A 26583-nucleotide genomic window follows, 5' to 3' on the forward strand; every position below is an offset into this window, starting at 1 on the left:
TATGACTTTGATCCAAAAGGTTAGATTTATTCATAGTGAATTCCTAGAAAAATGTGGTGGGGATAAGATCAATATTACTGCAGATTTCCGAAAGGAATGTTGTATGGAAATAGGCTATCAAATTGAAGATAAAGGCAGTTCAAAAAGTGGAAAAGACATCAGATCTAGCGATTTATTCAGAGGTGTTGATAACATTTTCCAATTGGCATTTAGAACTGGAGATATTTGGAATTTGATTGATGACATTTTTAGCATGTGGGAAGACATTCGCATTAAAAACCAGAGGGTCAGAAAGTCTAAGCCATTGATATGTAGCAACAATAAATCAGCGCCTGAACTGAAGCAACTTCCAGACGATATGACCATCACGCCTTGGAGGGCGATGCAAGGAGTGAAAGATGAAAAAATTGTCAAAACAATATTATCTCGTGTGAAGTCGGGGGAATTATCATTGGAAGAAATGTCTGAAGAATTTCAAAAGTAAGTTTGCTGAATTATTTTTACTTATTTCCAGGATTATAGTTATCTTTTAAATAAAACATGTTGTTATTGGTAGTATTTGTTATACATATCATTATATTAACTTTTTCTTACTTTATCTATGCAGTCACAAAGTTTACATGAAAATTCAGGAACAAATGGTTAAATTGTTGAATGAAGATAGTTGGGATGATGTTGTACGCAACTATCCAGATTCAAGTTCTAAATCAACATTGAAAGCTTTTTATCTTGCATTTAAAAAGGTAACTTGATTTATACATTCAGTTTTAATCATCTGTGCACTATTTTTAATTTAAAACTTACACATACATTTGTTTTTTTGGTAAAAGATGAAGAAAGAAGATAATGGAGCACCAGACAGTTTCAAGACTTTTATTGAAAAAATAAAGATTGAAAGACTAAGAAAGCAACGTATTAAGAATTTTGAACTTGATCCAACTCTTAATCATTTCATTTGGAATGGGCTAGACACTATTCAATATCAAGTAATACAAGGCGACTATGAAGACATTGCGAAACTCGTACCAAAAAGGGATTATGCCCTGGTTATTGCAGATATTCCCCATGGTTTCAATATTCCAAACATTTGCTATGATATTGACCCTTATACTTATCAAGCTTTTAATAAAGTGGTGGCGGGATTTAAGGAAGTGACGTCATCACCATTATGGAGATTTGTGACATTTCATTCAGACACACAATTGGCAATGTTATTGTCAAGCTTCAAGGGGAAAACAAATTCAAGGATGCAGCTTACATGGTAAGATGTTTAAAGGTATATTTGATTAATGTTGAAAAATTAATTTATGTACAAGTTAATTGAACTTTTACTATTTTATGTTACAGGCAAAAGTCAAATCTTCTTGACAATGAAGATCAACAATTTATAAATGACTGTGAGTTCATTCATATTGATAGTTGGGCAAAAGATGATAACCATATGTCTATGATTTTTAATCGGGTGGACAAAAAGAGTCATAGCCAAATACTGACTTATGATGCTGTTGTGAGAAAACTAACATATGAAGACAAAGAAATGAAAGGAGAGATAGTTAACATTTATCAGAAACCACAATTATTGATTAACTATCTTATAGACATATGTTCAAATGAAGGAGATTGGGTTCTGGATTTATTTTCTGGCTCAGGTACGTTTTGCCACATGGAATTGAATTTCAATATGTTCTTTTTTTTAATTAATATGTCATTGTACTAATTTACTTCATTATTTTTTTGTGCTTGATAATTAGGTACAACACTAGCATACTGCCTTCAAAAAGGAAGAAATTGCATTGCAATTGAGAAAGATCCATTACAATGCAATTTTATTCAGCAAAGAATTAATGCTCTTCAATTTCTTCCAGATGCACTGCAAGAAATTGGGTTGAAGAAAGGGGACTTTAGTGAATCACGTGTGGCAAAAAAGGCAAAGGAACCCCAACCACCATTACATGGAATGTATGGAAAGACATATATTGGGGGATTTGCAGACATGAAAGACCCATTAGAAGAGGAAAATGAGCAAAATGAAACAGAAAATATTGTGGAAGAGGACAATGATGAAACTCTAGAGGATGAAGAGTTTGGATTACGTGACATTGTTGATTAAATTTAAGTTATGCTTGTAACTCAAGCTTTGCAATGTTTTGACTTTGACATTTTATGAGAAGAATAAACACTCAATTAGGGTTGTTATACGTTCAATATTGGTAATATGTGATTTTTGCATTGATTTTAAAGTTAATCATTATTTTTTGAAAAAAAAGGTAGTTATTATTATCTTTTTGACATGAAATTCATAAAAAAAAACTATTATTTGACCATTTTTAGTTAATATTTTTGTATAAAAATTGTGATTTTGACATGTTAATTCTAGCGAAAAATTATCAAAACGTTTAGTTTTTTTGTTATATTTATGTTAAAAATGGTTATTTTTTATGTCCATTGTTAAAAAATGTTGTTTTTTAGAAACAATTATTTCATGTGGATTGAAAAATTAATTAAGGATGTCTAAATATGTAGATTATCTAAAATTCAAACTATCGACTTTCTAATTTAAAAACGCAAAACAATAAAAACCCCACTAAAAAAAAAAATTAAGATAGAGAACAAGAAAATATGAATACAATGACGACTTCAAAAACTATCAAATTTAGAAAATAATTTTTTACATTTCACACACTAGAAAATTTAAAGTAAAAAAATAGGTCTTTTAAAAAAAGGGTGTGATGCAGAATACCCACTTTTTAAAATCAGGATGAAAATCACTACCATTCACTACCATTCTAAAACTTAATGCACATGAAAAAAATTAAAGTTCCAAAAACCATGTTCTTAAAAAAACATGTGTATTCTGCATCAACACTTTTGAAAATCGGGTCATTTTTTTGCCACCTCTACAAAACGGGTAACAGTATCAGTGCCCGTTTCAAAGTTTACATTGTTTACTCTAGGGATTCACAAATTTGGTATTGATTCCACATCCTTGACAAAGCTAACATTTCCTTAGAAACCGTTGCATCTAGTGGAGAGTTGGACAATCTCAAGGTAACGAGAAGGTTTTTTGAACCATCGACTTGGTTTTGTAGACTATTGACTTTTCTGCATTACAATTAAACAAGTTGAGGTCTTTCCCATGCTTCAAATCTCTCGATATAGGTGTGCTCCAATAATGGTGATTTGTCCTTCAGGTGTGCTTCTCTTGTACTGTTCTAAACACCCTAGAAATTGTAATCCTAAATTTTTTTCTTCCTAAATAAGGTATTTATTTTTGAGTGATTTTTTCTTTACTATATCTGTTGCTTTATTCCCAACTAGTATTTCCCTGCAAACAATAAAATCTCAACATGCCCATGCCTTTTATAGCTTGCTTCACTGAATGTCGTTGTTAACCCCTCCAGTGACACTACCCATCCTTGACGCAATGGTCAGTCATCGTAGTAGTTAGGTTGGAGCATTTTCAATAATTCGAACAATCATTATAGAAAACACCTTAATAGCATAATTTTGGAGCAACATAAGACAACCCTCATTTTGGAACTTGGAGCAACTTTTCATTGAATAAATGCATTTCAGGTGGATGAAGAACGTGGAATACACAAATTTTCAAACTATTTTGGTAGATATCTCTTTATTCGTTCTGTTGTGAATTTAATCCATTTTTTCAATGAATATAATAGAAAGTTTCTTAAGCAATTACTCAGTGATTTGGTTAAATGATGATTATTTTCATCTTTGACTATGCTAGCAGAAAAATGAAAAAAACTGATTTGGAAACAGGTTAAATGACAAGAGGGAACAACAAGATTATGTCTAGTTATTATTCTGTCCTTTTTCTTTATTTTTGTGATATGTATTTGTAGTGCTTCCATAGCTACAACTGCAAGAATTAATTTTGTAGAGTCACATGCATGCTAAGAAAAGGATTTCCACTTCTGTGTTCTGAAAACAATCCTTTTTCTATTCCTTTATTGATTTCCAGACTAATACTTTCTAAGTGTTTATGATGATGATGATGATGGTTAACGTCCGCTGAGACCAAATAATGATCTATCGGACCTAAAAAGACAAATTATTTATTTTGATTTAAGATTTTATTCCTATGCTCAAAAAGCTTGGAGAGAAGCCTTCCGAGTTCACTATAATTTTGGCATTGTAAAAGGCTAGGAAGGTCAGTATTGTAACAAAGGTTGTGAAATTGAGATCTAATGTGGTTGTATGCAGGGCACTCTAAGAGGAAGTGGTTTTCATCCTCGATGCTCCTATTCTCACAAATATGGCAGATCCTTTCTATCCATGGCGTTTTAGGAACTGCCCAACGACCAATTTCACTATGGAGCTCATGAGAATTCGTTCTAATCTTTGCTATATTAATTTTCTTCTTTGAGCTAGTTAAAATAGAGAGATACTTTTGATCTTCAAGGGTGGGGTTGATGACCCTCTTATAATAACTTAATTTTCTTTTAGACGCTAAATCTTTCTCAAACCACAAATTTTCTTTGAACTTAGAAGTAACAATATCTTTAATGTTATTTATGTTTTGCAAAGCATCATTCTCATTGATCTCCCAATAGTTTAACCAGGCCCTTGTGTCCTTATGCCATCCTCGGTTAAGCCTCAGGTGGTTTTGGCTGGAATTTAAAGCTAGCTTAGGAAGTCTATGATTGTCTATGTTATTGAGCTTGTGCTTGTACACCAGAAACCTGAGCATAGCTAGGCTCTCAATAGAAGAAAGACCTGCTTCTATAAGGAGAATAGGATAGGGTGTATTACTTTTAATTTTCAGGTTATAAATTATAAAACGCTTTTGGATTTGCTCAATCTTTCTCCATGATTCTCTGGAGATGCTGCAGCCCCAAACTTCACAGCCATATAAGATAACAGGAATGACTAAAGTTTCAAAGAGGAACTTCTTTTTATCCCACATTACGAGGTTTGCAGTTTTACAATTATTTTCAAGACCAAAATAAGCTTTCCATCCCTCATTGATCCTTTTCTCAATGCTATGGTTCCAGTTGAGCTTGTGATGGATATCAATTCCTAGGTACTTGTAAGAATACACTTCCTCCAAGTTATTATTGTCATACATAAAATTAGCGCAAGTGTCCTTCTTGGATTTGATAATCATAGCTTTTGTTTTGTCAGTGTTAACAGTCATACCCATGGTAGAGCAGAAATCCTTAAGAAGCTTGAGTTGCTTATCAAGATCAGAAGGGCACCTTGCCAAAAGAACAATATCGTCAGCGTAGAGAAGAAGGATAACGACTATCCCAGCTAAGATTGTGCCACCACATCCTGCTTCTTCTAAATAACCTTCAAGATTATCGATGTAAATGCCAAATAGGGTAGGGGAGAGGGGGCAGCCTTGCTTAACTCCGATGTTACACTTAATATCTTTTGACCACCCCTCATTGTTCTTTAGCTTGGCAATTACATTCTCGTATAGCCTTATAGCAACAGCTCTCAACTCAAGAGGAACCTTTAGCTCTTCTAACCTATTCCAAAGGTTGTATCTAAGAACCGTATCGAAAGCCTTTCTAAAGTCTACAAAGCAGCAAAATAAATTGGATTTATCATTACGACATTCCTCCGCAATGATCCTAAGCGTAACAAGGTGGTCTGTTGTTGAGTGATGCCTTCTGAAACCTGCTTGGCCTTTAGCCCGCTTACCTTCACTTTCAAGCCATATGCTTAACTTTTTTTCCAGAATACTACCGTACAACTTGGCTAAGAGAGGGCTGATCATAATTGTCCGATAATTAGAGGGGTTATTTGTATCTCCACTTTTAAAAATAGGGATAATGAGGCTCTCAGTCCAAGGCTTAGGGAACCCTTGCTTAACAGCTTGGTTGAAAAGCTTGTGGATGTGGGGGATGAGGACAGGGCCTCCAATTTTTAAGATTTCTGCTTGGTAACCTTCAATGTCCTTAGCTTTCCCATTCACGAGGCGATTAACCCCAAACTTAATGTCTTCTAAAGAGAAGACTTCTTTCGTTGTGAGCAGGGTTTCCAAATTATCCATGACATTAGGAGATTCATAAAGCTTTTTAAGATAAGAATTCCAATCGTGAAGAGCAATTTTATTATTATCCTTAGTCTTCCTAGTCAGAATCTGCCTCCAAAATTTCTTAGGAGCGACCTTAGAGAGGTGTAAGAGATTCTCCTGTCTTTGACGAATGTACTGCCTCTTTTTCCTTTTAATTAGGGCTTTGTATATTCTTATCTTGTCCATTTTAAGAGAATCATCAACAGCTTCCTTAATTGCTCTCCTCGCATTTTTACAATCTTTGTCATACCAAGGATTGGTTTTGCTATTTCTTTTATTATTTGAGACTTCAATTGAGAACTTTTCAATAGAATATGAGAGGGTTGTAGTAAAATTATGATATAGGTCTTCTATGTTGTCTATACTAGATAAAGGAGGCAAATTATTTTTTAATTCATTTAGAAAGAGGTCCTTTTCATTTTTATCAAATATTAAGTTCTTTTGGTTGTAAGTATCATTTTCTATGGGAACTCTATGCATGACAAAATTGAGGGTTATAAGTAAAGGCCTATGATCGGAGTCAGGCTCGTGGTCGTTTAAGATGTCAAAGTTTATCATTTTGTTGTATAATGGAAGATCAGAAATAACGTAGTCTACCACGCTGCTACCAAGTCCATGGATGCAGGTCATCTTGCTGGAATTGGGCCACTTTTTTAGACTGTTGCAAATTATGAGATCCTGAGCACTACAAAGCTTGATTAGCTCTGACCCAAACAAATTTTCCCCGAGGTCTTCAGAGCTCCTTTTGTATCTACTAGCCAGGGTAGGGTCTTCGTCTAACCAAAGAGGATTAGGGTTGGAACGATTGCTTAAAATAATAGCTTGGTTGTTTGAAGTTCGAGCATTGAAGTCACCTATTAAAATGATATTACCCTCATTCCTTAGGCTAGAAATATCGTTCTCTAAACTATTGTAAGGGTTAGTTTTATCTAGATTCTTCTTCTTATAGAAGTTAGAATTAAAGGGGGGGAAATAACATATTGCTATGTAGGACTTTTTATTATTAATGTCTCTGATCTCTATCCAACTAAATTGGTTGTGAGGGTCGTTTTTATAAATCCTAACATAGGGGGAGATGTTCTTCTTAATGTAACAAGCTATTCCCCCAATGCCTCTACGAGAGGATCGCTTGTTCCACGTAGACCATAACGTAAAGCCATCTATGTTAGGGACCTTAGATTCTTCGTGCTCCCAAGTTTCAACAAGCAAAATAATATCAACATCATTTGAGATCCAACTTAGCTTGGGGCCTTTGTTCCATGGGAAGCCCCGACAGTTCCAAGAAAGGATCCGGAGCATGTTTAATTGCTATTTATTACTATCTTTTTGGTTTTTGTCTCGAATAAAGGCTTTTCTATTTCTGATTATTGCCCATTTTCCTTCCTTTCTAGCTTCTTTTACCTTTTGAACCTCCTTTCTTAATTCTGCTTGATCTTCTGGAATGAGATCTTCATTTATGAATATTCCCGTTCCTTTCAGACTTGAGGTTTTACTAAGTATGTTGTGCTTATGGTCAGTAGAGCTCACCTTTATGCGGATTAATCTTCCTTTATTCTCGGTTAATTTCCCCAACCTTGTTGCTTCTGTGAGACACACTGTTTCAATTTGTAATCTATTATGTAATTCTGTCTGGACTAAGGCTAAAGTATCCTCATCTTCTTCCTCTTTTAAACCGAAGATTATAAGGTTTAAGGTCCTTTTGTTACGCTCGTGGTCTAATTCTATTAATTTTTTCATTGCGTCTTTAATTGGTTTAATATCTAACTTATCTACTGCACTACTTAGGGTGAGGCGGCTGTTAACTTTTTCTTCTAATTCTTTAATCATGTCTTTCATTTTAAGACCCTCTAAGGTATCAGTGTCTCCTTGCTGGGGTCGTTGGTTAGTATCTTGGTTTTGTTTTTCTATAACATGCAATCTAGTTTCCATTGCCTCCATTTTATTCTCCAGTAGTTCTATTTTATTTTCTATTTGTTTTTGGATAGTGTTTTCAAGAGATGCAAATTTATTTTCCAGCACAGCTTCTAACTCTTTTTGTAACTTGGCTTCTCTTTCTTCTCTACGTTTCTCTAAAGACTCTATATACTCATAGAGGCCTTGTAGAGTAACTGTGCTAGGTCTGCCCTTGGTAATCTTTGGTAACTGTGGTGAAAGATTCATACTTGACATTATATGAGCAAATATGTAATTAGAAAAGAAAGAGGTAAGGAATGTGTGCACCTGGAACTAGCAAACCTGACTGCAGATCGTCTGTGTCCACCGTAGCCCGCAGACCAAAGATATGTGAGTTCAGAACCAGAGCGAGGAGTGCGGAAGGTATATCAGAGATATATATAATGTTTGACTGCGAGCCTCAGAATCGGAGCCTCAAATCACTTTCGTTCAAATATGAGAGAATGCCTCAGAATATATGCTCACAGGGTTCAGATATGCTCACAGAGTTCTAATATGCTAGTATAATGCCTCGGAACAGAGCCTTGCATTCAAATATGAGAGCACCGAAGAGATATATGCCTCAGAACCGAAGCCTCAAATCCCTTGCGTTCAAATGTGAAAATATGCAAGGATTAGAATGTCCAGAACCGGAGCGAGGATTAGAATGATAGAATGCGAGTTCAAATGCGAGTTAAAAATGCTGGATGGATTCAAAAGCTGGATATATATGCGAGTTCAAAGTGCTGGATATATATGCGAGTTCATATATAATGTTTGACTGCCCAGAATGCGAGTTCTTAATGGATATATGAACTTGCATTCTGGGCAGTCAAACATTATATATGAACTCGCATCTATGAACTCGCATATGGGTATGACTGTATATGACTGTAAACGGATTTCTGCTTCTTAATGGATATATGAACTCGCATTCTGGACATTCTGAACTCGGTTCTGGGCATTCTGAACTCGCATTCTATGGCAGATTATATATGAACTCGCATATATATATGAACTCGCATATATATCCAGTACTTTGAGAGTGAAGAAAAGAGAAGAGATTAAGCTCCATTGTTTTAATTAGAAACATTGTTAATGTAGTTTCTAGTTCCGGTTTTTGTGTCTAATTGTTAATGATTTTTTATTATCCAAATGCATGCTCATGGCTTCCTCTGATTTTTTATTATCTAAAAATGGTTGTAGATAAAAGGCTAGTTCAAGTGTGAAATATCTATATATCCATCGTAAATAGGGTTCAAATTGTTTACTAGCACAAAATCTCCCTTAATGGTCTTGTGAGATGTTCAATTCAACCTTCTCATTTAGGGGTAGAACAATAGCTCACGTGAACCAATAGATTGACAAGTTCATGAAATCAAATTTTATATACTTTATACAATTTGTATACTTCTGGATTTGGATTTGCACCTTATCATGCTTTTTCTTTTGCATGATAAATAATCCCACAAATCCTTGAGCTTAGCCTCACATCCAGTAAACATCCTTAAATATTCTCCCCAGGATCCAACCGAAGACTATTGGGTCGCACAAGCCTAGACTTTCCCTCTTGTACTTACCATTCCCCTTCAACACCTTATGCCACTAACAGGTGTTCACAGTTGGTATGATATTTTTGGCAATAGTCTTTGTAAGAGAATCATGCGTGCCAACATAATTCCCAAGTTACAATACTCAATTTGAGCAACATTTTCAGGAAAAGTTGCATCAACAAACTACAAGCTCTAGAATGGAAAAATGCTACAAAAAAGTTTAAAATAAAATTGGTACTTAAAGACAAACTTTGTAAAGTTATAATTTCAAAGACTAACAAAGCAATAATTGAACCTTACAAAGGAAGGCTAAGATAAGTGGCAAAAGTTGTGAGAGTGGAGAATTCCCATCCCTTGTAAGTAGTGCCTCATAAGAGAGGCTTTTTATTATATACCTAGGGGGGATAATATGGGGTACTAAGGGAGGTACCCAAGGTAATAATGTAATAATAGGATGGGCCATAGTAATAAATAAGGTGGTTAACCCATATCATGTAAGGGACCACTAGTAGTTAGTAATAATGTAATGGACCCATGGTATTAGTTTGAAGGTATGAGGGAACCATGGTAATGACCCATGGTATTGTATGTATGAGACTTATATAGAGGCTAGAGACTCCACATGGAGGGAGGTCAATGAATATTGTCAAAGATTATTGTATGAACAAGAATATGGCTTGTGGAGTGCTCTCCTTCCTTAAGGAGTGAATGTATGGTGCTGCCCTACCTTAAGGATTTTGATAAATAAAGAAGCATTTCATATTATTTCTGGGTTTATTTGCATTATCTTATATTTTCATATCAGATCTATAGTATTTCCGGGTTAGTTCTATAACAAGTGGTATCGGAGCACTTTCTTGGGCAAAAAAGTGGAGAATTCTTTTTTCTTTTTGCAGGATTTTGGGGGCAGCGAGTTTGAAGATCAGATTTGTAGGTTTTGGTGCAAGATATGCAAAATCTAATTGCAAATCTAGATTCTATGTGAAAAATTGCCGGATTTCAAAAAAAAAATCGATCGAATCGGAGTCCGGATGAAGGAGATATCGCTGATCTAAAAATCAGTGGGGTTGCAGACAATTTTTTGGGGCAGCGAATTTGCGACACAGACCTGGACGTCTTGGTGCAAGATCTGCAAAATCTAATTGTAGATCTGGATTCTTTGTGAAAAAAACTCAATTTAAAAAAAAAAAAAAATCAGTCGAATCGGAGTACAGATAAGAGAGATATCACTGATTTAAAATCAGCTCGTTTTTCAGAATTTTTGGGTGACGACGGGAGAGTTGCAGCGCAGATCTGAAATTCTAGTGCTTGGATCAGGATTTCTATCACATGGGCAGATGCAGAATGATTGTTCCATTTCTGAAAATAGGTCATAATAGGGATTCTGAGCTATATTGACTAAACTGTGACAATTTCAAATTTTCGCCAAGTAAGTGAATTTTTTCAAAACCCTCTTCATGGCTTCTAGCAAGGTTCTATATTTTACAGGAAAAGATAATGGTCCTACTATTGAAGAATACATAAAAAAACAAAAGTGGTTATGGAATAACCATTGGAAATGGTGGGTAGTGGAGCAATTTAGAGATGAGGCGGCCACATGGTGGGGATTACTTAACAAAACAAAGTGTTACAACCTGCCTGATGAAGCATTTGAAAAATTCCTTTTAGACAGATGGTCTCATGCTAGAAAACAAGATAATGAGAAACATGTGTTATTTTCTACTGGTATCTCCTTATTGCAGGTTCATGGATTGATTCAGAAGGAGAAAGTCATTGTGTCTATAAATCCGAGTTGCAAGCAAAATCTCATAAATGTCAACTTGGCAAAAAAATTGCAAATTCCAGCAAAACACATTGAAAACACACAAGTGGATGATGAGGATGTTCAAGTGTACAAGGATTTGAAGATTTCTATGGATAAGTATGTGTTGCATGGTGATTTTTATGCTTCAAATATGGATAACATGGATGTTGTTTTGGGATACCCTTGGATGGAATCAGTGGGTACTATCAATATTAATGTACAGAAGAAATTCCTGAAGCTCTGGTATAAAAAGAAGAAAATTACATTACAGGATATTTCCATTAATAAACAGGTAGAGTCTAAAGAGGGTGAAACAGAAGATGTTCCAGGGTCTGACATATTAGATGATGAGCCACTGATGATAGACAATCAAACACAAACAGAGGCTGAAGCAGAAAAGGTTATAGGTGCTGATACATCATAGGAGGGCTCAGTGGTTGAAGTAATATTGAAAGATAAGACACCACAACAGGCACCACAACATGCACCACAACATGCACCAGATAACAGTCAGGCTCCCATAAGGGGTGAATTAAAGGAAAAGCCATCGTGGGTTAAAACTTCAACATATCATCACCCATATCACCCCGCAAGAAAACCATCAAGATGGCAACCAATTAGCCACGCGGACAACAACCCCCGTAGGACAGATAGTAAAAGGGAGAGAAGATCCACCTACTACACATCAACACAGAAGAGCTACCACGGTCAACTTCCATCTCAAGCGAGCGAGGCACCAGCGAGACCGAGGGTTCACCTCTCTTTTGGATGGCCAGATGCACGTGCATGGTACCAGTGGACTACTCTTTTGAGTAGATCTTATTATTTGTGTTCTTCCTATGTTTCGGGGACAAAACATGCTAAGGGGGGTGAAATGTTATATACATAGGGGGGATAATATGGGGTACCAAGGGAGGTACCCAAGGTAATAATATAATAATGGGATGGGCCATAGTAATAAATAAGGTGGTTAACTCATATCATGTAAGGGACCACAAGTAGTTAGTAATTAGGTAGTGGGCCCATGGTATTAGTTTGATGGTATGAGGGAACCATGGTAATGACCCATGGTATTATATGTATGAGGCCTATATAGAGGCTAGAGACTCCGTGTCAAGGACGAGTGTCAAGGATTATTGTATGAACAAGCATATGGCTTGTGGAGTGTTCTCCTTCCTTAAGGAGTGAATGTATGGTGTTGCCCTACCTTAAGGGTTTTGATTAATAAAGTGAATCATTTCTATCTATTTCTATATTATTATTTCTAGGTATATTTGTGTTTCCATATATTTTTGGATAAGATCTATAACAAGTGGTATCATATAAGGGGGGTGGAATGTTATATACATAGGGGGAAATGCTATATACTTAGATGGTGCCTGAAATGTTATATACCTGGGGGGGATAATATGGGGTACAAAGGGAGGTACCCAAGGTAATAATGTAATAATGGGATGGGCCATAGTAATCAATAAGGTCGTTAACCCATATCATGTAAGGGACCACTACTAATAATGTAATGGGCCCATGGTATTAGTTCGATGGTATGAGGGAACCATGGTAATGATCCATGGTATTGTATGTATGAGGCCTATATAGAGGCTAGAGACTCCACACGGAGGGATGTCAAGGAAATGTTATATACCTAGGGGGGATAATATGGATAATATGAAATGTTATATACCTAGGGGGAATGCTATATACCTAGATGGTGCCTGAAATGTTATATACCTAGGGGGGATAATATGGGGTACCAAGGGAGGTACCCAAGGTAATAATATAATAATGGAATGGGCCATAGTAATAAATAAGGTGGTTAACCCATATCATGTAAGGACCACCAGTAGTTAGTATTAATGTAATGGGCCCATGGTATTAGTTTGATGGTATGAGGAAACCATGGTAATGACCCATGGTATTGTATGTATGAAGCCTATATAGAGGCTAGAGACTCCACATGGAGGGAGGTCAAGGAATATTGTCAAAGATTATTGTATGAACAAGCATATGGCTTGTGGAGTGTTCTCCTTCCTTAAGGAGTGAATGTATGGTGTTGCCCTACCTTAAGGGTTTTGATCAATAAAGAAGAATTTCATATTATTTCTGGGTTTATTTGCATTATCCTATATTTTCATATCAGATCTATAGTATTTCCGGGTTAGATCTATAACACTTTTGCTGCAACTAGATCTGTTAGTACTAGCTCTCGATCTCAAATTGGTTTTCACCACAATGCATCCTTTTAAGCTTGCATTGCAATCGCCCAACACCCTTCTAAGGATTTCTACTTTGGCCATAATGCAAAAGACCTTATTATTGTTGGAACAATAACAAACATAGCAACAAAAGGACATTATAAACATTTTGCATAACAAAAACATACTGCCACCAAACACTCTTTGGTCAAATCCATGGTAGTCTGAATTCTTGGGTGATTTTTGGTATAAGGTGTTTGAAAGTGTGAAATGTTTTCTCCACACTATTGATAATAGTCCAATTAACATACAATGCTTTCTCATTTGCAGTGGGAGCAAGTTCATATTCATAGAAACCCATTTAGCTTTCAGATACTATTAGAAGTTTATTACAAAAACCTATGTTGTTGCTCCTTCATTTTCATCTGATTGAAGTGCAGGCATCAGTGATTAAATCTTTGTCAATCTTAGAAATGTTGCACTAATTTAAATTTCCATGTTTAATTCTATGTTCCAGTAATATGTTGTTGACCTTGTAATCCTTGGCTAGTGATTCTTTATGAACATAACACCAACTAAATTTGATTTCCTTGTAATGATTCTTTCTTCCCTTGCTCTGCATGGTGGAATGATTGTTTGAAGACACTGAAACTAAACAAGATACTTATCAAAACAACTAGAAAATCAAGGCATGAACACACCTTACAAATCTCTCTTGATTCATTCTGTTGTCAATTTATCCTTTTTTTTTAATGAATATAACATAAAGTTTCTTAAGCAAGTACTCAATGATTTGGTCAAATGAGAAATTTTTTTGTTTGTTTGTCCATATCCAAGTCCATTTTATTGTTTCTCCATGTCCTTCGAGCATTATTGCTTCAATTGAGAGCCAAGCAACATGCATTGATGCATCCCTTGCAAATACCAAAATTATTCTGTGTTCATAAAATTTATCGTGATCCTCCACTGCCCAAGCTAACTAAATGCATTTTGTATAATCCCTCACAAAATATTTGTATTATTTCCCTAGGTTAACCAGGTTTGTTGTTACCATGATTATTTTGTGTGATCAGGGACAAGTTGGAATTTACATGTACCAGGATTCAACATTAGTTGGTTTGTTCCTTACACTTCAGGCTTAGGACTTCATTTCTATCATTTTTTCACCATAATAGGATTTGTTGTTCGCAATCTGAGCCACTCTACACTTTCTATAGAGAAGATTAGGGGAAAGAATAGATGGTGAAACATGTAATCTAGATACGTTGATCTTTGAGCTTTTTTTTGAGTCCAGATTTTAGTTGTTCACAATGGCGTGTATTGTACTTGAAAATTTTGCAACCAAAGATTTATGTTCTTGGGGTTTTTCATTGTGTTCAAACTATCCTCGAGATGCACCAAGTAATGCTGCCACTAGTGATCGTGTCATGGATTCTAGCCCCCAAAACTTGAGCTCAGCATAGTGAACCAGACAAAAACAACATGTTGTAAGTAAAGTTCCAGAAAAAAGACTCGTGCTTAAACTCAGTTAAGTCACTTCAAATATGACATGAACTTACTGCTTTGCAACTCTTCTGATTTAATCACTAGTGATCATGTCATGGATTCTAGCCCTTAAAGCTTGAGCTCAGCATAGTGAACCAAGGTAAAAACAACATGTTGTAAGTAAAGTTCCAAAAACAAAATTGTGCTTAAACTTAACTAAATCACTTTAAATATAACATGGACTTGCTACTTTGCAACTTTTCTAATTTAATCAAAATTAAACATAAATTTATCAATTTAATTTTATTAACACAATTTAAAGAAAAACATAAATATTAAAATGATAATATTTTTCACTTTTATAAATATATAACATTTTATATAATGCCATATTACTTTAATATTTCAAACAAATTTTCTAAAAATTATAGAATATTGACGATTGCGGAGTATCTGGTTATAAACTAATATATAAATATCTTTAAGTGCAACTAAAGGCATGTGGTGTAATGGAACAGTCTCATATTCATATATATATATAAGAAATATCTCAAAATAATATACATATATACTAATAAATGTTTTAAAATTTTATATATATATATAATCTACAAATTAGTCTAAAAATTAATGGAAATTTCAGTGAGATTATAATAAAATTTAGTAGATTTTTTTGAAACTCTTGATTACAATAGTCAGAATTTTGGGTGCCCAGGATTTTTTAATGATGTTGAATCCATTTTTACCATAAAAAAAATTCAAACATTCCAACGGTCTGACTTTTTAAATTTCTTTTTACAAATTCTAACACATAAACTATCGTAAAAATGAATGTGTGATGTCCCTGGACAACGCCTATATATTAAGTCATTATATTGAATCAGATATGCATGTACACATTTCAATAAGGTGTCACTTTCCACGTCCTACAATTTATTTTAACTGGAAAAATATGTTAAACAAGTAATTCTAAAAACAAAATATGTCAGGTGGAGACGTCAAATTGAAGGGCATTTTTTACCTTCTGTCTCTAGATGCGTGAAACTAAACATAGATGCTACTCCGTCTATAATTCCACTTTCCATTTAATGCTCTTCTCGTCAACTTACCACTGGGTAATCATATATTTTTATGTTCCTTAAACCACCACAAAAATTGTTCCGCTTCTTCCCTGAGGAACCACGTCACCCAATCAGATTCACCAATCAAATTATTTTCACCTTTCCCATGTCTTTGCCTATATCAATCTTTCAAGCGCTGATTTGTAATACTACACATACATTTATAGATCCTCAACGCGGTTTTAAAGCGCCCACATGTACTACTACGCATAAATCCTTAGGAACTTAACGCGGTTTCTCTCTCTATATATGTTTCCCCGCAGCTAACACTCTTATCGTCATCAAGTAGCACAAATATTCACTTGCAAAATTGTAGAAGCACCTTTATGTGTCCTGAGTCCAAACCCTCTCACCCTCCAAGTTCCTAAGAAATTCGTTAGTTCGACTCCAGAAAAACCAACAAAACGACATGGTTAAACTCTCGCAAAACCATAACCAACTCAAGGGAATATGAATGAGAAAATGGGAGAAACGGGTGTCGGAAATTCGAATGCCCAAATTTATAAGAAGAATTGGGCTCGGCTCCTACGACACCCTAGAAAATGCTACTTGCGGCCACGATTTTGTCGCGTATTACCTGAGAGGATCGAAAGCAAAGCTCAATTTCCCCCTTTCCCCATCGGAAATTCCCTACGCCTCTTCTCTATCACCCCCTCAAATTTGTTAGAATTAATGGAGAAAGTTCCTTTGTTATTTAGTTACGTGAGTTTCTTTCATTCGGATTTAGATCCTATTTTTTAGGATGATTAGTTTCATGTTCCTAATTACTTGTAAACTATTAATTATTGAGATCAATGTGAATTTGAGTAGAGCGTTCTCCAAGAGGTGGTCTCCAGGTGAGGGATTCACCTGGAGACTACCTCCTGCAAAACGCTCTACTCAAATTCACATTGATCTCAATAATAAATCCCTCACCCGTGAGCTCCTCACAGTTTCTCAATAATTTGTTTGTCTTCCATTATGTTTAACATGGTATCAAAGCTGCAGGTTTTTGAGGGCCTGCGAATCCTTGAGTGGGGAGTTGGTGGAAGATCGCAGTTGGTGGATGATCGAAGCGAGCAAGCAAGTGCATATCGAATGTTGGTGGCTGCAGATCGAGTAATCTGGTTGTTGGTGCATGCAGATCAAGTGATTTAGTCGCATGTTTGAGAGTCATTATTTTTAAGATTATTCACATCCATCATCGATTTTCTGGAAGGAAGAAGAGTGCTGACCATTGCAAATTCCGGAGGGAAAAACGAGCTGATCACTCATTCCCTTAAAGCGATCTTCATCATCTTCTTCATCATCGCGCCCGAAAATCGCGGATCTACCTTTCAAGGTCGAGCTGATTCGTTGACTGTGGTATTGATGCTCGGTGGCTGAACAACGAGCCAACCTATGTGCAGTGTCATGGAGATCTGCAGTGGTGTGGAGATCATGGTCAATCGACAAGCGTGGAAGCTACTGGGAGGCCGAGCGAAGGAGCTCGCGTGTGGTGTGGTGAATTGCAGAGGCAGCCCTGCTCCTGGGTGGGTGCATGCATTTGTTGCAACAGAAATACCACTGAGGTATTGTGCGAAGAATTGAGATCCGAAGGGATTATCGCGTAACAGAACGCTATGGTAACGTTCTTGCGCATGACAACAAACCATGCTTTGATCGAAAGGGTCCTCTAGGTATCCAATTACGCATTCAAAAAGCTTGTTCAGAATCGCACAACTTGCTGATATCCTCCTCGGCTGTTGCTTTCTTATTCTTCTGCGAATTTATTGCTTGACGAACCGATGATGTAGATAAAAATTGAAGGAAAAAACCTCTTTGCTTGGTGTGGTGAAAAAAACGTCTTTGCCTTACAGTATCGGTGATGTTGGGAGGCCGAAAGTAGGGGTAATGCCTCATTATTATTTTTATTTTTTTTTAAATTATTGGGGTTATAATATTTATAAAAAAAATATCGTGGGTGCATATGAAATAAGGGAGTCAATTTTTTTTTTCAAAGAAGTAAGGGTTCCATTTAAAAAGAAAAACAAAGAAAAATTTTGTCTTTTTTGGCATCCAATTGGAGAAGTTGGTTTTTATTAAGAGAGAGCACCTATTTTTTTTAGATTGCTCTTCGGATGCGAAGATAGATCTATCTTTTAATCGTTGGAGGTCAATTTTTTTTTCTTGAGGGAGATCTTTCAAGATGAACAACCAGATGGCAGAGGCTTATCTGAACGAGAGCAATAAGCTCGACGGTTCCAATTACTCCAATTGGAAATTTAAGTTGTAGACCCTATTGGAGGGGCAAAACGCATGGGCGATTGCAACCGGTGATGAGTTGAAGCTGACCCTAGCTACAGGTGGAACAACAACAACAATCCAAGACTAGGAAAAAAGGGAGAATAAGGCAAAGGTGCTGCTCAAATTGTCTATGAAATATTGCATTATTCCCCATATTCGAGAATGTAAATCTGCAACAGACATCTAGACAACTCTCAAAGACTTGTACGAGATCAAGAACACAAATCACCTACTATTTCTAAAGAGAAAGATTCTCTCCATTAAAATGGAGGAGAATGAATCAGTAGCAGCGTTCATCTCTCGTATCAAGGAGCTTAAGAATAAGCTAGGTGACATTGGCGAAACAATATCAGACACTGATTTGGTCATGATTACCATGAATGGTATGACTGATGACTATCAGATGTTCATCACTGGGTTGAATGCGAGAGAAAAATCCCCCAAGTTTGAAGAATTGACAAGGATCCTAATGCAGGAGGAGGAAAGGCAGATGACCCTGAAACCCCAGAGCTCAGATCTTTCCCTAATGGCAAATAAGAATCCCTTTAGAGGAAAGAAAAATGTAGCACACAAAAGCAGAGGAACCCCACAAAGAAAGCCACCTCCATCTCGAGGTACGTCTTCAAATAGCAATAATTTTGGATCAATATGTTTTTATTGCGGTAGAGTTGGTCATATAGTTAAACATTGCTGAAAGAAGAAGTTTGATGAAGGTCAACAGAGACACAAGAAGCATGCAGGTCATCTGGCTGATGCAAATCAGAATTCAAATATTAGATTGTTCGTATTTGATTCTGCGCCATTGATTGAAGAGGATGAAGCAAAAATCTAGTTCATGGACTCAGGAGCCTCCTCCCATATGACAGGTAAGAGGCAATGGTTTAAAAATTTCAGAGAATCCAACACTGGTACGAAGGTCTACCTTGGAGATGATAGAGGGTATGAAATCAAGGGATATGGTGATGTCCCTGTCGTACTATCTGATGGAAACATTAGGCATATTCATGATGTTATATATGTACCCGGGATAAAAAAGAACCTAATTTATGTATCTAGAATAACAGATTAGGATCTTAAGGTAGAGTTCTTTAGATCTTATTGTGTATTTAAAAACTTGTTGAATCGGATGAAGTCCATTGCAACAGGTGTACATGTAGGAGGATTGTATAAACTGGATGTCAGGAGTGTGTCACATCAAGCGTTGGCATCATCAGCCATGTATGTAGAGAATCTATGGCATCATAGATTTGGGCATATAAATTTCAGTGACCTACCACTTCTTCAAAAAAAAGGTATGGTGAATGGCCTTTCTCTTTTGAAGAGTATGCATGTTGACTATGAAGCATGTTCCCTTGGTAAATTACATAGAGATGAATTTCCTGCTATTGTTGATAGGAAGCAGAAGGATATACTTGAACTTGTACACACTGATCTATGTGGGCCAATGCAGACAAGGTCGTTAGGAGGGGCCTACTATTTTCTTATTTTTGTTGATGAATGTACAAGGTTCACCTGGGTGTATTTCCTCAAGCAGAAAAGTCATTCTTTTGAGTACTTCAAGCAATTCAGAAGTATGATTGAGAAGCAAACAGGAAAGTTCATCAAAATTATTCGCTCAAACTAAGGTGGAGAATTCAAGAAGGGTGACTTCATCAAATACTGCAAAGAACACAGAATACAACAACAATTCACAACACCTTACACTCCTCAGCAAAACAAGGTTGCAGAAAGGAAAAACAGAACCCTCATGGAGTGTGCCCGTAGTATGTTGAAAGGTAAGAATATGACCAATGGTTTTTGGGCAGAAGCTGTAAACATTGTAGTGTACCTTAAGAATAGGAGTCCTACTAAGTGTTTGGATTATAAAACTCCTTTCGAAGCATTGTTTGGCTTCAAGTCTGTAGTAAGTCATCTTAGAGTCTTTGGATGTAAGGATTTTGCTCATGTCCTGAAAGAAGATAGGAAGAAGTTAGATTCAAAAGCCATTAAGTGTATTTTTATTAGATACCGCAGTGAGTTTAAGGCTTATAATCTTTTTAATCCTTCTACTGACAAGGTATTTGCAAGTAGAGACGTGGTATTCCATGAATAGGTAGATGATGGGAACCTTGTTCGGAGTGATGAAGAATGGCTCGTGCCTTTACTGTTAGAATAAGGTGATGAAACAAGGGTTGGTGAGAAGCAACAATAGCAACAACATCAGCAGGAGAAAAATGAAGTGGTTGATCAAATCAGGTTTGAAACCAGTCCGCAAAGGGGAGATCAAAATAGATTTGAGGCCACACCACCACTCAGAATATCGAGTAGGAAAATTTAGTTGCCAACCAGATATAGGGATCATGCACTCATAACTAGTATGTTAACTATTGTTGAACCCTCTAATTATAATGAGGCAAGTAAATGTAGTGAATGGAGGGGAACAATGGAGGAATATGATTCAATCATTAAAAATAATACCTGGGATTTAGTTGAACTTCTTGTTGGCAAACAACCCATAGGATGCAAATGGTTGTATAAATTAAAGTTTAAGGCAGATGGAACTATAGATAAGCATAAAGCTAGGCTAGTTGCAAAGGGGTATTCTCAGAAAGAAGGTATTGATTATGAAGAAACCTTCGCCCTGGTAGCTAAGTTAAACACAATCAGAATGATAATTGCATTAGCTACTAAATATCATTGGAAAATACACCAGCTAGATGTCAAATCTGCATTCTTAAATGGAGATTTAAAAGAAGAAGTATACCTAATGCAACCAGAGGGATTTGTCAAAAAGGGGGAGGAACATTTAGTCTGCAGATTAAAGAAATCTTTGTACGGACTAAAACAGGCCCCCAGGTCATGGTATGACAAAATTGATTCATTTTTTCTTAAGCATGGTTATATCAGGAGTAAAAATGACCCTAATCTGTACACTGTGTATGATGATAAGGGGCAGATTGTGTTGATTTCTTTGTATGTAGATGATCTCATCATGACAGGAAATGCAAACAAACTCATTGAAGAAATCAAGCAGCAATTGTCACAAGTGTTCGAAATGAAAGACCTTGGAGAGCTACATTATTGTTTGGGTCTAGAAGTCTGGAGGGATTTTGGCCAGAATTTTCTATCCCAAGGTAAGTATGTCAGAAATTTGTTGAACATGTTTAGAATGGATCAGTGTAAGGCTGCATCAGTACCATTACAACAGAACAACAAGTTACAGGTTGATGATGGTTCCAAAGAGGCAGATGCAACATTGTACAGACAACTGGTTGGTAGCCTTATTTATTTGACTACAACTAGGCCTGATCTGGCTTATGCAGTTAGTGTATTAAGCTAATTTATGTCAAAGCCTCATGAGAACCACTGGGTTGCAGCAAAAGGAGTCCTAAGGTATCTGCAAGGAACCTTAGATTTTGGCATTGTATATTCTGATTCATTTGATGTTAGACTGGCAGGTTTCACAGACTCTGAGTGGGCGAGAAATTTAGATGATCGGAGATCCATTACAGGATATGCTTTCAACATTGGATTCGAGGTCATTTCATGGTGCAGTAAGAAGCAAAATATTGTAGCCTTATCCTCAGCAGAAGCAGAATATCAAGCTATGTGTGTAGCAATGTGCGAAGCAGTTTGGTTAAGAAGACTTCTCCAGGATGCAGGAGAAGAGCAAAGAGAGGCCACGGTTATCAGATGTGATAATCAAAGTTCCATCAAACTTTCTTACAATCCGGTGTTCCACAAAAACACCAAGCACATTGACACACAATTCCATTTTGTTAGGGAAAAGGTGCAGACAAAAGAAATATGTGTTGAATACTGTAGTACTTGTGATAATGTAGCTGATATATTTACAAAGCCTCTAGGAAGAATAAAGTTTGAGTCATTTAGGGACATGTTAGGTGTGTTGCAGAATCCTTTCTCCATTAAGGGGGAGTGTTAGAATTAATGGAGAAAGTTCCTTTGTTATTTAGTTACGTGAGTTTCTTTCATTAGGATTTAGATCCTATTTTTTTAGGATGATTAGTTTCATGTTCCTAATTACTTGTAAACTATTTATTATTGAGATCAATGTGAATTTGAGTAGAGCGTTCTGCAGGAGGTAGTCTCTAGGTGAATCCCTCACCTGTGAGCTCCTCACAGTTTCTCAATAATTTGTTTGTCTTCCATTCTGTTTAACAAAATCCAAGCCTCTACCGCCAAGTTCGTCACAGAAGAATTGCAACTGTTTTCTAAAGTAACGTTTTCATCATCTGCTTCGAAAGAGGAACACTGCATTGATGGCCAATAGATTTGGGCGCAGAACAATCCAACATTTTGGGATTGGGTACATCTTGAATGTTTTAAGAGCGGCAAGGCTCCAAATTTAAATGAATTCTCGCCATTGGATAAGTCCGTGGAGTACTTTGGGGTTCAATTGTAGCCCAGGGAAGGCAAGGCAATTAATTTTTAAATTCTTTTCGGCTAAGTTTACTTGTTGTTTGATAAATTTTTGAGATTGGTGGATGAAATCCCCTCTTCACGTTGTGAAGATGAGCCACAAACAAAAAATGAGGTCATAATATTCATTATTATTTGTACCCAATCAAATTTAAACCAAAAAATGGTAAAAAGATGATAGAATTGCAATCCATTTTGAGTTCCATTCACCAGCAGAGTTTAATGGGCATATGAAAGAATTGCAAAAATAATATGACAATACAATGCTGGTACGTTGAAAAACAAGTTGATGTAGTATGATATTTTGGTTATGGACATACATTACTCCAAACTCACCTAAATAATTACACCAAGATTTTCATGTTATCATGTGTCCAGCTCAAATATCTTTACACCTGAAAGTTCCCTTTCACATATATAATTGGTTTTCTTACCGAACCTTTGGTATAGAGTATTGAAATATTCTAGAATAGAAACAATATGACTATTCGAAATAATATGGTTTAAATGAATAACATCCCTCAACTCTGATTTTGCAATAAACATAATAAAATTTAACTTGAGCAACACTCTCATAGTTACTTTCAAAATAGATATTAAATTATCCATTTTTCAAACGAAATGAGTACTCGTACTTGCAGTATGATAGCCATGACGCTGAATCTTAAAGGGCAAGGTGCAGTATGATAGCCATGACGATGAAGTTGAAAGGGAAAGGTGTATATGCACGAAGAACTACCAAGAAATAAATTATCTCCACTAAGTATCATGATAACTTTATAAGATAATTAAATTAAAATATAAAAAACAATATATATGGTTATTTTAAAAGATTTTTAATTAATATTGTTGACCTACAAATTAATGACATTTTTTATATTTCCAATAGAATCTTCTACATTGAAGTTTTTGTAGAGGTGAACGTGTGCTAATGTTTTTAACTTTTTGTATATGGAAAAATATGTGTTTAGGAGTACAACATGACATTATAGATACAAAAGCTTTAGAATTTAAGTTAATGACTACTCATTATTCAACAAGTTTGATATCGTAATATATTTTTAACAAATTTACTATGTTATGTATTACAGTAGTATTAATTGTCTAATATAGCTTTAATATTTAACAAAATTTAACTTCCACACAATGCTAACTCTATTTATTTTGATATTCTTTCATTTGGACTACTTTCATTGAAGTAACAACAACATTCAAATTAGGTACTAACAAATCAACATTACTTATAGAAATTTCTAGTGGATGTAGAACTCTATGGGCCTTGAGCCGAGTCATGTCAATGGTTTTCTGTCTATCTCGTCTTCTACCTACTAGAGTTGTACTCACTAATCCACCAAGATTGCCATAATTGAAGTCAACCCAGTTGTCAATTGATTATATCTTAATTGTACCCGAAGCATTGCGTCTTGAAGCTCTTTTATTTTTTTCTCCAACATTGGATGATTATTTCGTCTAAACATGTTTCCTTTACTAGTCAACCTAAAGTCCCAATGCTTCATAGAATTGCCCACAAAATGAATGCTTCACTGCTTGTTATCCGTTGTTTCCTCGTGGGACATTGTTGAATTATGGTTCCTATCTTCTTGGACATTTATTTCCATTTTCACATGGATCATAATAACACCAATTCACATGGGCCTATACTTTTCCACCTCGCCATTTGAGTTCTGCCTCCATCTTCTTCGCACATTATCAAATAGCTATAGAATTCTCACTGTAGATTAAATTGATTATGCAATGTACTAAATAAAAATACTTAATCTACTTCTACAATCAAACTTGCGGAAGCTTAATTGATTTGAGCAAGATCAAACAGAACACATATAACAAATAAGAAGAAACAATCACACATGAAACACAGAAGAATACTCTGGGGAAAGCCTCAGCTAAAAACCCCGCTATCTGTATTATCATACAAGTGGAAAAATCTCGGGATTACACAAAGCTTTAGCTCTCAAGCTATCCAGCTCTTAGTACAATCTCTCACTGCTACTCATAGACAAAATAGACAACACATATGCCTGCTCCTATGTCCTCGAAGCCTCCTATTCCTTTGTGCAGTTTTCCCTGGGTCCTCCAGCTGTAACCTGTGTGATTCTCACCTCACACACTGCTCTGACCTTTATAGAAACTGCGCAATCCTCAAGGAATGAATTCCTTCTGCATGCAAGAGATATTATCATAGGAATATTCTTGCAACTGATAGTACATTGTCCCTGCCTTTAATCTCAACCTGGTCTTTGTCTAAACTGACATGCATGAGTTATTTATGAGAGAATATTCAGTTATCTGGAGAACGATAGTTGCATGCATGCATGCATTAACTAATTGAACTCACAATTAGTTCCACAAACTGTTTGGAACTAATTTAACTGGACTTAACTCAGTTAACTGAGCTAACTAATTACAACTCATCCTTATCTCCTTAATTAAGGGATAACTTCCTCAGTCAAAGGGATAATTGTTTCATGTCTTCACAAAGACTCCATGTTTGAATTTCACCAACTAATTAACTCAAGATGAATTAATTAATTATTTTTCAAACAGTTGGTGAGATTAAATTCGAATTTTTAATTCTTAATTTTAATTCAAGGACAAATTAAAATTGGAATATATCCTGAAATGCTATCTATAGCAATGCTATTTTTAGCATTTCTATTTTTAGCATTTCTTGTTGCTATTTTCAACAATAGCATCCAAGTTTCCCTATAAAATTGATACTTATTCCAAAAACTTCCATTATTTCATAAGACTTTGTGTTTATCCACATTCAAATCCACTACAAAAGAGTTGTTGCACTTGCCAAATCCCTCCCACCCGAGGGGAATTTTAAATGACATATCTCCCCTATCATCACTTAGAGGATTTTGGCGTTGATAAGGTGTGTTCCTACCAATAACACAAGCTCCTATTGTGGCTAAAATTATACTAGTATACCCGGATATTCATATCAATTACATATCCACTTGATCCTCCCGCATTTGCTATCATATAAGAGTGCACAAAGCCATAATTGAGAGGCCTTCCAATCCCACATGCCGCCAAGTTTCTCCAAATTTCTCTTGAACATTCTTCCCATTGAAGCAAAATTTTCCTAACTAAATTTTCTAGCCACCTTCAAACCCCTCCACCACATTTCATTATGTCATGGAATAGAAAAGTGAATCACCCTCTCATTGGCAAGAAGGGTGCCAAGTTCCAAAGTTGTGGCTTAGCTCCATTTAACAAATAAAGCCACAACTTTGGAACTTGGCACTATAACCCCTTGGTCTGATATAATAGTCCATAAACCATAATAGGCGGTTTAGCCAAGATCCAAATTTAGGTGGGCGACATTGACACCATTGATCCCAACCACTCAAGCTACCCATTACTAGCTAATATATTTATTTTTTAATAAGCATGTGATGTTCTAGAATAAAAGTTAAGGCTACAACTTCAATGACATCGTGAAATTATTTTAATGTTCATTCCATGAACCATCATGCAGGAGGCTAGAGCTTCAATCCTCTTGATCTGGATTGGATCATTATATTTTTTTTATCCATATCAATGCTTTCGAGGTGGAAAAATGAGATATCAACTTATAGGAGCAGTTTTAACGATGGGACCCAATTTGGAGAATTGAGGTCAGAAACATTTTGAGGCAAGTTTGAGGCCTTCAATGGTGTTTTTTGGGGGAGAAAACTTTTCCTCGCAAGTTTGGAACCTCTTGGTGCTACTCTATGCTCTAATCCCTTTCCAA

The 26583-nt window shown here is 35.9% G+C and overlaps 1 pseudogene; it reads left to right on the plus strand.

The window, feature by feature from the left end:
• LOC149176348 (tubulin alpha chain-like) overlaps positions 1 to 26583 on the plus strand; it is a 46269-nt pseudogene that overhangs the window by 12875 nt on the left and 6811 nt on the right.

Source organism: Pinus tabuliformis, chromosome 4_1 (genome assembly GCF_031772625.1).
Source record: "Pinus tabuliformis cultivar Carrire ecotype Pingquan chromosome 4_1, CPIR1, whole genome shotgun sequence".
NCBI lineage: Eukaryota > Viridiplantae > Streptophyta > Pinopsida > Pinales > Pinaceae > Pinus > Pinus tabuliformis.